Source organism: Panulirus ornatus, chromosome 4 (assembly GCF_036320965.1).
Source record: "Panulirus ornatus isolate Po-2019 chromosome 4, ASM3632096v1, whole genome shotgun sequence".
Taxonomy (NCBI): domain Eukaryota; kingdom Metazoa; phylum Arthropoda; class Malacostraca; order Decapoda; family Palinuridae; genus Panulirus; species Panulirus ornatus.
This window is the reverse complement of record NC_092227.1, coordinates 46,290,303-46,304,157: the sequence shown is the minus strand read 5'-3', so window position 1 is coordinate 46,304,157 and position 13,855 is coordinate 46,290,303. Positions and strand designations below refer to the sequence as shown.

The following is a 13,855-nucleotide window of genomic DNA, read 5'->3' as shown; positions in this document are numbered from 1 at the left end:
TCCTCCCCCACTCCCCTTACTTCCATTGTTCTCACCTTTTTCCATTCTGTACTCAGTCTCTACTGGTACTTCTTCACACAAGTCTCCTTCCCAAGCTCACTTACTCTCACCACCCTCTTCACCCCAACATTCACTCTTCTGTTCTGAAAACCCATACAAATCTTCACCTTAGCCTCCACAAGATAATGATCAGACATCCCTTCAGTTGCACCTCTCAGCCCATTAACATCCAAAAGTCTCTCTTTCGCGCGCCTGTCAATTAACACGTAATCCAATAACGCTCTCTGGCCATCTCTCCTACTTACATACGTATACTTATGTATATCTCGCTTTTTAAACCAGGTATTCCCAATCACCAGTCCTTTTTCAGCACATAAATCTACAAGCTCTTCAACATTTCCATTTACAACACTGAACACCCCATGTATACCAATTATTCCCTCAACTGCCACATTACTCACCTTTGCATTCGAATCACCCATCACTATAACCCGGTCTCGTATATCAAAACCACTAACACACTCATTCAGCTGCTCCCAAAACACTTGCCTCTCATGATCTTTCTTCTCATGCCCAGGTGCATATGCACCAATAATCACCCATCCCTCTCCATCAACTTTCAGTTTTACCCATATTAATCGAGAATTTACTTTCTTACATTCTATCACATACTCCCACAACTCCTGTTTCAGGAGTACTGCTACTCCTCCCCTTGCTCTTGTCCTCTCACTAACCCCTGACTTTACTCCCAAGACATTCCCAAACCACGCTTCCCCTTTACCCTTGAGCTTCGTTTCACTCAGAGCCAAAACATCCAGGTTCCTTTCCTCAAACATACTACCTATCTCTCCTTTTTTCACATCTTGGTTACATCCACACACATTTAGACACCCCAGTCTGAGCCTTCGAGGAGGATGAGCACTCCCCGCGGGACTCCTTCTTCTGTTTCCCATTTTAGAAAGTTAAAAAAAAAATACAAGGAGGGGAGGATTTCTGGCCCCCCGCTCCCGTCCCCTCTAGTCGCCTTCTACGACACGCGAGGAATGCATAAACTAGATAATTTTCCACAAGTTAGTGTTCCTGCAGTGTGAATAAAAAACTACTACTTGAAAAGAGGAAGATGGAATGCACTGTGGAATGTGAGAGCACTAAATATCAAGCCATTCACCCTTTTTCTGAAAAGAAATGTAAACACAACTTCTAAGGAAATCTTGAGAAATTTCCTAAGTAATAATTGCAACTACAAATTCCTATCAATGATTTTTAACTATCTGGAACTAAATATTTTTGGCAGCTAAAAGCTCACACAACCCACTAGGAACAATGTCACAAACAAAATATATTACTTCAGCTTCTCCTGTAGCATCTTCTCCAGCTTCATTGCATCTGCTTCAAACTTTACGATTCCTTCAGAGAGTTTGGCATTGGCCATTTGATCTTTCTTTAGTTCACATCGAAACACTTCTTCAGTCATCTCTACCTTCTCAAAGTCGTGTTTTTTGGCACTGGCCTCTGAAAGATGTTGTGTAACAGGTTCAGTAGAATTTTGCAGTTCCTCCAAGAACTTTGGCCCAATAGTTAGATCACAGCCAGCAAGTTCACGGACCTCACCACTATTCACCACTATTTGCAACTGTCTTGTATTCAAACTTCTTGTAGTAGTTGTAGATCCGAGTGACACTCTTCACTCCTGGATCTTCGTGGGGTTCAAAGGACTTCTGGTCTGTGTTTGCCACATACCAATCTAGGATACGTCCAACAAAGGGAGAGATAAGGGTCACCCCAGCTTCCGCACAAGCTACGGCCTGAGCAAAACCAAACAATAACGTCAGGTTACAATGAATGCCGAACTCTTCCTCCAGCACCTTGACTGCTTGAATTCCCTCCCAAGTGGAAGCAAGCTTAATCAGTATCCGCTCCTTGCTGAAGCCCTGTTCTTCAAATATAGTGATGAATTTTTTAGCCTTGCTGATGCTAGCTTCCTTATCATAGCTCAAACGAGCATCAACTTCAATACTCACTCGCCCAGGCCTGGACAATGCCAAGAATCTCACATCCAAACAAGACAAACAACTTATCCATTGCTTCAGTCGCCTGGTCATCCTTGTTCTTGCTATTCTTGCCATATTCCACAGCTTCATCAATAAGTGAGGCATACTGCGGCATGTTGGCTGCCTGCAGGATGAGTGAGGGGTTTGTGGTGGCATCTGTAGGTTTGTATTTCTTCATTATATATATAATGTGGCAGTTGAGGGAATAATTGGTGTTCATGGGGTGTTCAGTGTTGTAAATGGAAATGGTGAAGAGCTTGTAGACTTGTGTGCTGAAAAATACTGGTGATTGGGAATACCTGGTTAAAATGAGATATACATAAGTATACGTATGTAAGTAGGAGAGATGGCCAGAGAGCATTATTGGATTACGTGTTAATTGATAGGCGCGCTAAAGAGACTTTTGGATGTTAATGTGCTGAGAGGTGTAACTGGAGGGATTAGAGAGTGGTGAGAGTAAGTGAGCTTGGGAAGGAGACTTGTGTGAGGAAGTACCAGGATAGACTGAGTGCAGAATGGAAAAAGGTGAGAGCAAAGGACGTAAAGGGAGTGGGGAAAGAATGAGGGAAGCAGTGATGGCTTGCGCAAAAGATGCTTGTAGCATGAGAAGCGTGGGAGGTGAGCAGATTAGAAAGGGTAGTGAGTGGTGGGATGAAGAAGTAAGATTATTAGTGAAAGAGAGGCATTTGGACGACTTTTGCAGGGAATTAGTGCAAATGACTGGGAGATGTATAAAAGAAAGAGGCAGGAGGTCAAGAGAAAGGTGCAAGAGGTGAAAAAGAGGGCAAATAAGAGTTGGGGTGAGAGAGTATCATAAAATTTTAGGAAGAATAAAAAGATGTTTTGTAAGGAGGTAAATAAAGTGCGTAAGACAAGAGAACAAATGGGAACATCGGTGAAGGGGGTTAAGGGAGGTGAAAACAAGTAGTGGTGATGTGAGAAGGAGATGGAGTGAGTATTTTGAAGGTTTGTTGAATGTGTTAGATGATAGAGTGGCAGATATAGGGTGTCTTGGTCGAGGTGGTGTGCAAAGTGAGAGGGTTAGGGAAAATGATTTGGTAAACAGAAGAGAGGTAGTAAAAGCTTTGCAGATGAAAGCTGGCAAGGCAGGAGGTTTAGATGGTATTACAGTGGAATCTATTAAAAAAGGGGGTGACTGTGTTTGTATGACTCATGGTGAGGTGCGTGAGGATTGGCGGAATGCATGCATAGTGCCATTGAACAAAGGCAAAGGGGATAAATGTGAGTGCTCAAATTACAGAGGTATAAGTTTATTGAGTGTTCCTGGGAGATTTTATGGGAGGGTATTGATTGAGAGGGTGAAGACATGTACAGAGCATCAAATTAGGGAAGAGCAGAGGTAGAGGATGTGTGGATCAGGTGTTTACTTTGAAGAATGTGTGTGAGAAACACTTAGAAAAGCAAATGAATTTGTATGTAGCACTTATGGATCTGGAGAAGGTATATGATAAGAGTTGATAGAGATGGTCTATGGAAGTTATTAAGAGTATATGGTGTGGGAGGCAAGTTGCTATCAGCAGTGAAGAGTTTTTATCGAGGATGTAAAGCATGTGTACAAACAGGAAGATAGGAAAGTGATTGGTTCTCAGTTAATGTCGGTTTGCGGCAGGGGTGCGTGATGTCTCCATGGTTGTTTAATTTGTTTATGGATGGGGTTGTTAGGGAGGTGGATGCAAGAGTTTTGGAGAGAGGGGCAAGTATACAGTTTGTTGTGGATGAAAGACCTTGGGAAGTGAGTCAGTTGTTGTTCGCTGATGATACAGCCCTGGTGGCTGATTCGGGTGAGAAACTGCAGAAGCTGGTGACTGAGTTTGGTAAAGTGCGTGAAAGAAGAAAGCTGAGAGTAAATATGAATAAGAGCAAGTTATTAGGTACAGTAGGGTTGAGGGACAAGTCAACTGGGAGGTAAGTTTGGTAGCGGATGGAACCATGGAAGCGGAAGTGGATCATAGGGTGGGGGAGGGGGTGAAATTTCTGGGAGCGTTGAAAAATGTGTGGAAGTCGAGAACGTTATTTTGGAAAGCAAAAATGGGTATGTTTGAAGGAAAAGTGGTTCCAACAATGTTATATAGGTTGCGAGGCGTGGGATATAGATAGAGTTGTGCGGAGGAGGGTGGATGTGCTGGAAATGAGATGTTTGAGGGCAATATGTGGTGTGAGGTGGTTTGATTGAGTAAGTAATGAAAGGGTAAGAGAGATGTGTGGTAATAATAAGAGTGTGGTTGAGAGATCAGAAGAGGGTGTTTTGAAATGGTTTGGTGACATGGAGAGAATGAGTGAGGAAAGATTGACAAGGAGGATATATGTGCCAGAGGTGGAGGGAACGAGGAGAAGTAGGAGACCAAATTGGAGGTGGAAAGATGGAGTGAAAAAGATTTTCAGTGATCAGGGGCCTGAACATGCAGGAGGGTGAAAGGCGTGCAAGGAATAGAGTGAATTGGAACGATATGGTATACCGGGGTCGACGTGCTGTCAATGGATTGAACCAGGGCATGTGAAGCGTCTGGGGTAAATCATGGAAAGTTTTGTGGGGCATGTGCGCTACCTCGCGCACATGTTATTTCATGTGTGGCGGGGTGGCGACGGAAATGAATAATGGCAGATAGAATGAATTATGTACATGTGTATATATGTGTATGTCTGTGTGTGTGTATATATATATATATATATATATATATATATATATATATATATATATATATATATATATATATATATATATATACGTTGAGATGTATAGGTATGTATATGTGCGTGTGTGGATGTGTATGTATAGACGTGTGTATGTGGATGGGTTGGGCCACTCTTTCGTCTGATTCCTTGCGCTACCTCGCTAACGCGGAGACAGCGACAAAGTTAATAATAAATAAATTATATATATATATATATATATATATATATATATATATATATATATATATATACATATATATATATATATTCTTGGGACAAAACCGCTGTAAACTGACTGCCAAGCATAACTACGGAATTTTTATCTTCGGACAGACAAGAGCAATTTGAGCAGTTAGCTGCGGCGGCAATTTGAGCAGTTAGCTACCAGAACAATTTTGTGTTTCGAGCAACATTCATCTCCCAGCCATCGCTCGGTTCACTGTATCTGTTTCGTTCGACGGTGATTGCAGTTATATATACTCTTCATCGGTTAATGTAATTGCACCCTGCTCTACACTCTCCATATAATTCCTTTCTGCATAATTTGATATATAATTCAAAAAAAATTGGCGATATAATCAATCGTTTTATCTAATTTTTCAAGAATCACAATTTCATTGCATTTCGAGTTTACCCCTCGGGAAGGTGTGGCTTGGGGAAGGAGAGGATGACGCAGTGAAAGGAGGAGGGACGCCGCAGTAGCCATGATGGTCTTCCATTCCTTGACAGACACCCTGTCAGATTACCCAGAATGGTCCGCAAGTTACTCTATTCAGCAGGACGGGATGGTCCCCTGAGCACGACGGTACAAACCTTGAAAACGACGATGCGATCCTCAATGACGACGGTACAAACCTTGAACACGACAGCACGAGCCTTTATCACGATGGTACAAACCGTGAACACGACGGTACAAATACTGAACACGACGTTGCGACCCTTGGTTAGGTTGGCTTTTATTCAACCCTTAAAGTTGAGGCCAAAGACTACACCATCACACCTAAGGGTCGTACCGTCGTGCTCAAGGGTCGTACCATCGTGCTCAAGGGTCGTATCGTCGTGCTCAAGGGACGTACTGTCGTGCTCGAGGGTCGTATCGTCGTGCATAAGGGTCGTAAGCGCTGTGGTCAAGTGCTTACACCCAAGCTCAACTACTCGCAAATCAAAGTCCAAACTTATCACAGCGACCATCAGGTAGGTGTATGTGGGTTGCCACATCTGGTGAAAGTGAGTAAAAAGAGAGAGAAGAACAGCTCAGTTGCCTGCCAGAGACGAGGGTATCCCACACTGCTGATGATGGAGTCGAGTCATGCCGAGCAAAGCTTGTGGGATAAAATGGGGATATGGAAAAATGCCGTGCGCAAGGGACGCTGGGTACTTTCAGGATACGAGAGCAGTTGGATGAGGAAGATCTTGGGTACGCGAGCCGTGTGGTACGGTGGGATACGCAGGCTCTTATGTACGCTGAATAAAATGGATGCCAACAAAAGGCGAACGCACACATCGGACGTATGAAGAGGCACGTACTGTAGACGGCGGATATTGGATGCACTGGATAATGTGGCCGTGGGGCACTGAAGCTATCGGATAAGCTATACAACGTATATAAAAGGACACCAAATACCGAGGACGTCGGATACAGAGCCTATGGGATGCTTTAAGACGCCATTCCCACTGAGTAAAGATGGGAGTGTTATTTCGAGCAGTCGGCGGTGACGGGAGTTTGGTGGACTTCAGCCAAGAAGAGAGGAGAGGAGAGGAGAGGAGACGAGAGGAGAAGAGAGAGAGAGAGAGAGAGAGAGAGAGAGAGAGAGAGAGAGAGAGAGAGAGAGAGAGAGAGAGAGAGAGAGAGAGAGAGGACGATGATAACAGGAGGATAGACTATGGAGAGGAACGGGATGGAAGAACAGATAGATAGGTACTGGAGAAGGATGAAGTTGAAATGATGTTTGGGGTGGGTTACTTTAGACGGCGAAGGAAAACGAAGAGATGAGGAGTGGATATTTCAGGTATGAGGAGAGGATCTCCAAGGAGGAGGATAATGAGTGGTCAAGACAGTGAGGAGGGAGAGGAGAGGAGAGAGAGGTGGAAAGAGGGTGCGAGAGTTTAGAAGCAGACAAAAGGGCCTCCGCTCCCTTGAGATTGATAAGCGCCCTGGGTTGGGAAGCGAAGAGGGAGAGGAGGGAGGAGGAACGCATGGGAAGGGTAAAGATGGAATAATAGAAGGTAGACAAAGAACAAAGTGATGAGAAGGGAAGAGGAGACGGAGAAACAGAAGGGGAGAGGAAAGGTTGAGAAGAATAGGAGAGACATAAGTTGGAGAGAGTGAAGAAAGGGGAAAGACGAGAGAGAGAGAGAGAGAGAGAGAGAGAGAGAGAGAGAGAGAGAGAGAGAGAGAGAGAGAGAGAGAGAGAGAGAGAGAGAGAGAGAGAATAAACGATCTTTACGTCGCTTTATGAAGAAAAGTCTGATGACAGGAAAAGGGGTCCTACAGTCGACTGGATTTTTTTTGTGTGTGTGGGGGATATGATGAGAATTGCTGTCCCACTGGGCTGAGGGAAAGAATCTTACTGATGGCTTTGTGAGGAGAAGACGCGTTGTCGACTGCGTTGTGGCGAGTTACTGACCACTGCCCTGGGAAGCCGAGTCTTTCTGTTGACTGGCTTAGGAGGGAGATTCCTGCCGTCAACTGGCATGCTAGAGGGGACTGTTACTGTCTATTATCTCCAGAATGATTCCCCAACGCGTCGCTTGGCTAAGAAAAAGAAAGAGTTGTCTGAGGGTGTGGGTCTTGCCGGTGACCGGCGTGGAAAGGGAAGTCCTGCCCTCGACTCGCGGGAGGAGATGACTTGTCTAAGTCAGAGGTTATGAAGATCAGATGGCTTGGGAAGAGGATGGGAGACATTCTGGTTATCATCTGCTCCTTAGAAGAAGATTAAGACTGAAGCCACCACGATGGCCATAGTAAAACTCAGCTACCCAACTAGGGCTTTGGGAGCCGAGGTTTGGAGGCATTCTCTTGGGAAAGGAGTTGTGGGAGTGAGCTGTTGCTAGAGAGAGGTTCTGGGGGCGAGATGCAACGAGATAGGTGACTACGATTCGTAGTGAGAGAAGGGGGGTTTGAGAAAAGGGTGCTGGAAAAGGGGGTTCAGACAGTGAGATACAAGGAGAAAGATTCTGTATGTCAGGCGCTGGAAGGGGCAATTTTTGTGAGTGCAGTGCTGGGAAGGGTGTTCTGGAAGAGGTGGAAGACGAAAACAACGCATTATGGTCTGTGGTGCGTACGAAGCAAAAAAAATATATGAAAAAACCTAACAAAAGTTGGTGTGAGTGATGGTCTTCAAGAAAAAATAAAAGGAAAAAGTTAGGGTGAAGAATATCCGAGATAAATTTTCAGGTAAATGATTGATGAAGAGCATCAGATTAGGTGAATATGGTCTTAAGAATGAGGAAATTTTAGTGAAGGTGACTGATGAAAACGGTGATTTCTCTTTCTTTGCTGAATATTACTATCATTATGCATCCGCAGAGACCCTCTGTCATGGGGCTCCTGCAGCTACAAAGGGGGTAGTTATTCAAGAGTAATCTAAAGGCTGCTAGTGATGGTGTGGACTTGACCTGTGTTATCGTGAACCAAACCTGCGATAGCGTGAACTTAACCAGTGCTATAATGAACTTAACCTGTGATAGCGTGAACTTAACCAGTGCTATAAGGAACTTAACCTGTGCTATAATGAACTTAACCTGTGATAGCGTGAACTTAACCTGTGCTATAATGAACCTAACTTGTGATAGCATGAACTTAACCTGTGCTATAATGAACTTAACCTGTGATAGCGTGAACTTAACCTGTGCTATAATGAACCTAACTTGTGATAGCGTGACCTTAACCTGTGCTATAATGAACTTAACCTGTGATAGCGTGAACTTAACCTGTGCTATAATGAACTTAACCTGTGATAGCGTGAACTTAACCTGTGCTATAATGAACTTAACCTGTGATAGCGTGAACTTAACCTGTGCTATAATGAACTTAACCTGTGATAGCGTGAACTTAACCAGTGCTATAATGAACCTAGCCTGTGATAGCGTGAACTTAACTAGTGCTATAATGAACCTAACCTGTGATAGCGCGAATTTAACCTGTGATAGCGAGGAATTAACCTATGATAGCGTGGTCTCAACTCGTCACAGCGTAAACCTAATCTATGCATGAGCTGAATCACCCCAACATTCACCATGAAATTCATCACCTTCCACACACACACACACACACACAAACAAACTGTCAGGTGGTTAGCGTTGCGACCCACCAAACTAACAACCCCGTGCTTGAATCTCTGGAGAGAACAGTAGGCTCATAGCCAGCCCAACTGTTCATACTCCCCTGTGGGACTGCCGCATGAATGAATACCTGGCGTAAGCTGGGGTGTGTGCATGTGTGTATATACACAAGGTTAAGACATGGTACACACACACACACACACACATATATATATATATATATATATATATATATATATATATATATATATATATATGAACTGTAAAAATTCACCTTGTCCACATAATAGTTTATGATACGCTCGTTGTCTGTTTTGGGCAATCGCATGTTTACCAAATGGCGTCTTAGCTACGTCTCTTCGATGTATATCAACTGACTGTTATATTTCTCTCTTGTGTCTCCCCTGATGATGTGATTATTACACGGAAGTGCACTTGGAAACTTGTCGTGTTTCATTTTCCTCGTGGACTCTTAGGAATACTTCATCATGCGCAAAATTGTGATCCTTTCCAATATTTATATATATATATATATATATATATATATATATATATATATATATATATATATATATATATATATATATATATATATATTGGAAAGGATAACAACTTTGCGCGTGATCAAGATATTCCTATGAGTCCACGGGGAAAATGAAACACGAAAAGTTCCCAAGTGCACTTCCGTGTAATAATCACATCATCAGGGGAGACACAAGAGAGAAATATAACAGTCAGTTGATATACATCGAAGAGACGAAGCTAGGACGCCATTTGGTAAACAAAGGAATATATATATATATATATATATATATATATATATATACACACACACACGAGTCATAACTAGTAAGCTGAAACTGTAATCAGTGATGGAAAAAGAAATTCAGAAAATCCAGACAGGACTCAGATAATTTTTTCTCTGCTACACTTTAAGGTGTTGAAATTTTTGCATCACTTTTTATCATAGTTTCTCTATTACTCTTCCGTCACAAACTTCTTTCATTAGTGTTTTCCCCCCATCAACCATCGAGTGCCTTAACATTACCGTTTCTCTACTGCTAATGGTTTCTAATGATCTAACCACTGGGTAAGGCGATAAGTGCCCTTGAAAAAGACGGTACGACCCTTGAGAACGAAAGTGCGACCTTTGAATAAGACGGTACGACCCTTGAGCATGACGTTTCGATGGTCTGGCCTCCCACATGACTCAAGGGTCGTGTTTAAGGGTCGTAACATCAGGCTCGAAGAACCAAATGATAAACAGAATGTCGTTTGGTGTTATCAATATACGGAATTCAAACACATGAAAATCCTGCACCAGATTTGTGGAATCAAAAGCGGATGTAAGAGGCGTGTAGCGTAGGTCAGGATACTCTATACTCTTCGTGGGATGCTGAAGCACTCATAAGTATGCTCCTACAGATGACGTTACATTAACCCATACACCAGATAGGGACTGAAAACCGACCTCGGACGTAGAAGTCAATGAAGGTGTGGATTAATCCCTGGGCGGCGGACACGGGTGTGGGCGGCGGACACGGGTGTGGGCGGCGTTAGCTGTATACAGAGCAGTTCTCCCTCTGCCTCGTACAGATGAACAAACATTGATCAAGAACAAATTTCATTCAATTAATCCTTCCACGGATCAACGAAAATATGTCTCAGTACATTTTCCTGGAGGAAAAATCTAAAACTATGGCAAATCAATGCCCCAAAACCTGCCCGTGGAACCTCTGATGTGGAAACCATAAATTGATAAGATCAGTTAGAAAGAAAAAAATAATGATACTCGGATTAATGACTGTAAATAATCATTTGACTAATTTCTCCAAGAAAATCTCCAAAGAAGCGAGGAGGTAAATATTCCAGTGAATTTATGATAGGAAAAAATGGATGAATATCAACAAAAAAGTGAAATTTATAAAAAAAAAAAATATTTGGGTAAGTTACATACAAAAATGGTTAATTAAGATAAATGAATAAATAAAACGTTCTAATTGGTAAAGACAGGTTTAGTACATCTGCTAAGAATCATCTACAAAACTTAGCTGAGTAGGTTTACTGAACACCCAACCAAGAAAAACAATCCAGCTGAAAAAACAAACAAACTAATAAGCTACACTGAAACTTGTCAGTAAATTAGCAACAAAAAAAAGTTTCATTTGATGAATATTCTTAAATATTCTCCCCAGTGCCAACTCCACCCCCCCCCCCCCCCCCTTCCAAAAAAAAAGAAAGAAAAGAAAAAAGTAGGAAAAATGGGAGGAATAGTCTATTATGGAAATAATGTCATGCTAAATAAAACTGGTGTTCGATGTATAGCAGAGGAGAGGGCAGGTGGGGGTGTGTGGTGGCTGGAGTGAGAGACCCACTTTATGATAATGGTGGGTCGAGGTGTGGCTCCTGGCCTGCCACAGCCAGCCACACGCTGAACCCACCAACCCTCCAGTATGGTGCAAGGATGCTGAGCGAGTAAAGGGGCGAGGGGAGTGCTGGAAGGGGGTGAGTGAAGCAATGGCTGGAAGGGAATGGGTGAAGGCGAGTGCTGGAAGCGAGGAGGAGGCATGCTGGAAGGAAGGGACGAGGGAAGTGCTGGAAGAGAGGGGGTGAGGGAAGTGTTCGATGGGAGGAGTGAGGAAAGTGCGGAAAGGAAGGAGTAAGAAGAGCGCTGGAAGGGAAAGAGGCGAAGGGATTGCTGGAAGGAAGGGGTTGAGGGGAGTGCTGGAAGAGAAGGTGAGCGGGGGTTTGCTGGAAGGACAGGTTAAAGGAAATGCTGGAAAACACGGAGAGAGAGATACAAGAAGACATCACTTGCTTATCTACTCACTTACTTACTTACGAGTAAGACAAGTTTTTGCAGAAACGCAAGGCTGACGCGTAACGCTCACGCACGAGAACGTAGAGTTGCAATAGAGAGTTTAATTATCATCACTTCAATCTATGTTCCTTAGGGCATTACGTATTTACATTCCAGAGTTTATTGATGATGAGTTTGAGAACATATATTCTATTGGATCTAAGTTAAAGTGCCCTAGATCTTTCATTGATAAATCCCTTAAGTTAGCAAAGAAATCATTTTACAGAGTTGAACCCAAACCTCCCACTGACACCAAGAATCATTTAGCTCAACCTTTTAATAATAATTTTACTTTACTTCCCATGTTGCTTAAACCCTTTAATGTAAATGTTGCCTTCAGCAGCAATAATACTATAAAGAATATCTTAACCAAGAACTCACCAGAAAATTCTCCTGGGTGCATCTATAAAGTGCCATGTAGAAATTGTGACAAGTTTTATGTTGGTAAGACTGGTAAGGATCTTTCTGTCAGACTTAAGCAACATAAATATAGTATAAGAACTGGGGAAGAATCGAATGCCTTGTTTAATCACCTTAAAAACTACGATCACTGTTACACGAAGGTGCACTTAGGAACTTATCGTGTTTCATTTTCCGCGTGGACTCGTAGGAATATACTTGATCACGCGCAAAATTGTGATCCTTTCCAATATCAATATATACATACATATATATATATATATATATATATATATATATATATATATATATATATATATATATATATATATATATATATATATAAGAAAAAGTAGCAATGAAAGTAAAAGAGGAAAATAGGGAATATCTAGATGAATAAAGTCTGGGGACCGGGAAGACAATGGGAGAAAGAGAATGGAAGAGAGTGAGAGTACATGTGGGTTGATAACGAGTTGTTTGAGTAAGAGGGGAAGGTGGGACGAGAGAAGGAACACACAGGATGAACCATCAGCAGGGAACGAGAAATAGGTCGTGTAGAGACACCAAGTTATCCAGATCTGTTCGTATTGTTTAAAACAATTCCCGCCTTAGCGGGGTAGCGTCAGAAACACAAGAACGAGGGACTTTTGCAAGCGGAGTAGCGTCAGGAACACAAGAACAAGGGACTCTCTTACCTGCATCTACCTCCCAAGCCGTTATGTATGATGTAATGAAGCCATACCCCACCACCCATACCCAAACCAAACGAGACTACTTCACGGTTTGCCTTGACCGCATCAAATGCCCACTGACAACACGTCATCCCTTGCATTTCCTTAATAATGATAATGATAATAATAATCATGAAAATAATGAAATTTATCAGTATCATTATCATGAGCATCATTACAGTCACCACATACAAAATACATCAATCTTAAAAAGTATACATCTATACGGCGAACATTACGTCGCAATTGAAAAGCCAGTTGGCAAGAGATGTAATAACCTTTTAGAAGAACTTATCACTTCCAAGAAGTCCATCCTGTCCCTGCTACTGAGTGTAGTGTCACCTTGAAGAAGCTGGAGTCCCTGGATGAAGGGTTCCTGCGGTTTCAGTCCCGGGAGACGTTTCAGAAATCGGTTTTGGGGTTGTACGATAAAAATATTACATATATATATCATCCCCAGGGTAGAGGAGAAAGAATTCCACCTCCGTATTCCCTTTGTGTCGTAGAAGGCAACAGAAGATACCGGAGCTGGGGGGCTGAAAACACTCCCCTTTTTATATTTCAGTTTCTAAAAGATGGAACAGAAGCAGCCAGGTGAGGAGTGTTCATCCTCCTCGAAGGCTCAGACTGGGGTGTCTTACTGTGTGTGGATGTAACCAAGATCAGAAAAGAAGAGAGATTGGTAGTATGTTTGAGGAAAGAAACCTGGATGTTCTGGCTCTGAGTGAAACGAAGCTCAAGGGTAAAGGGGAAGAAAGGTTTGGGAATGTCTTAGAAGTAAAGTCAGGGGTTGGTGAGAGGATAAGAACTACGGCTGAAGGGGGAGTTGTGGAAGT

General features: G+C 42.6%; 1 pseudogene; it reads right to left on the bottom strand.

Moving 5' to 3' along the window:
• Positions 1–1,049: 1,049 nt before the first annotated feature.
• LOC139764513 (transaldolase pseudogene) lies at positions 1,050–2,249 on the bottom strand (annotated as a pseudogene).
• Positions 2,250–13,855: the final 11,606 nt, after the last annotated feature.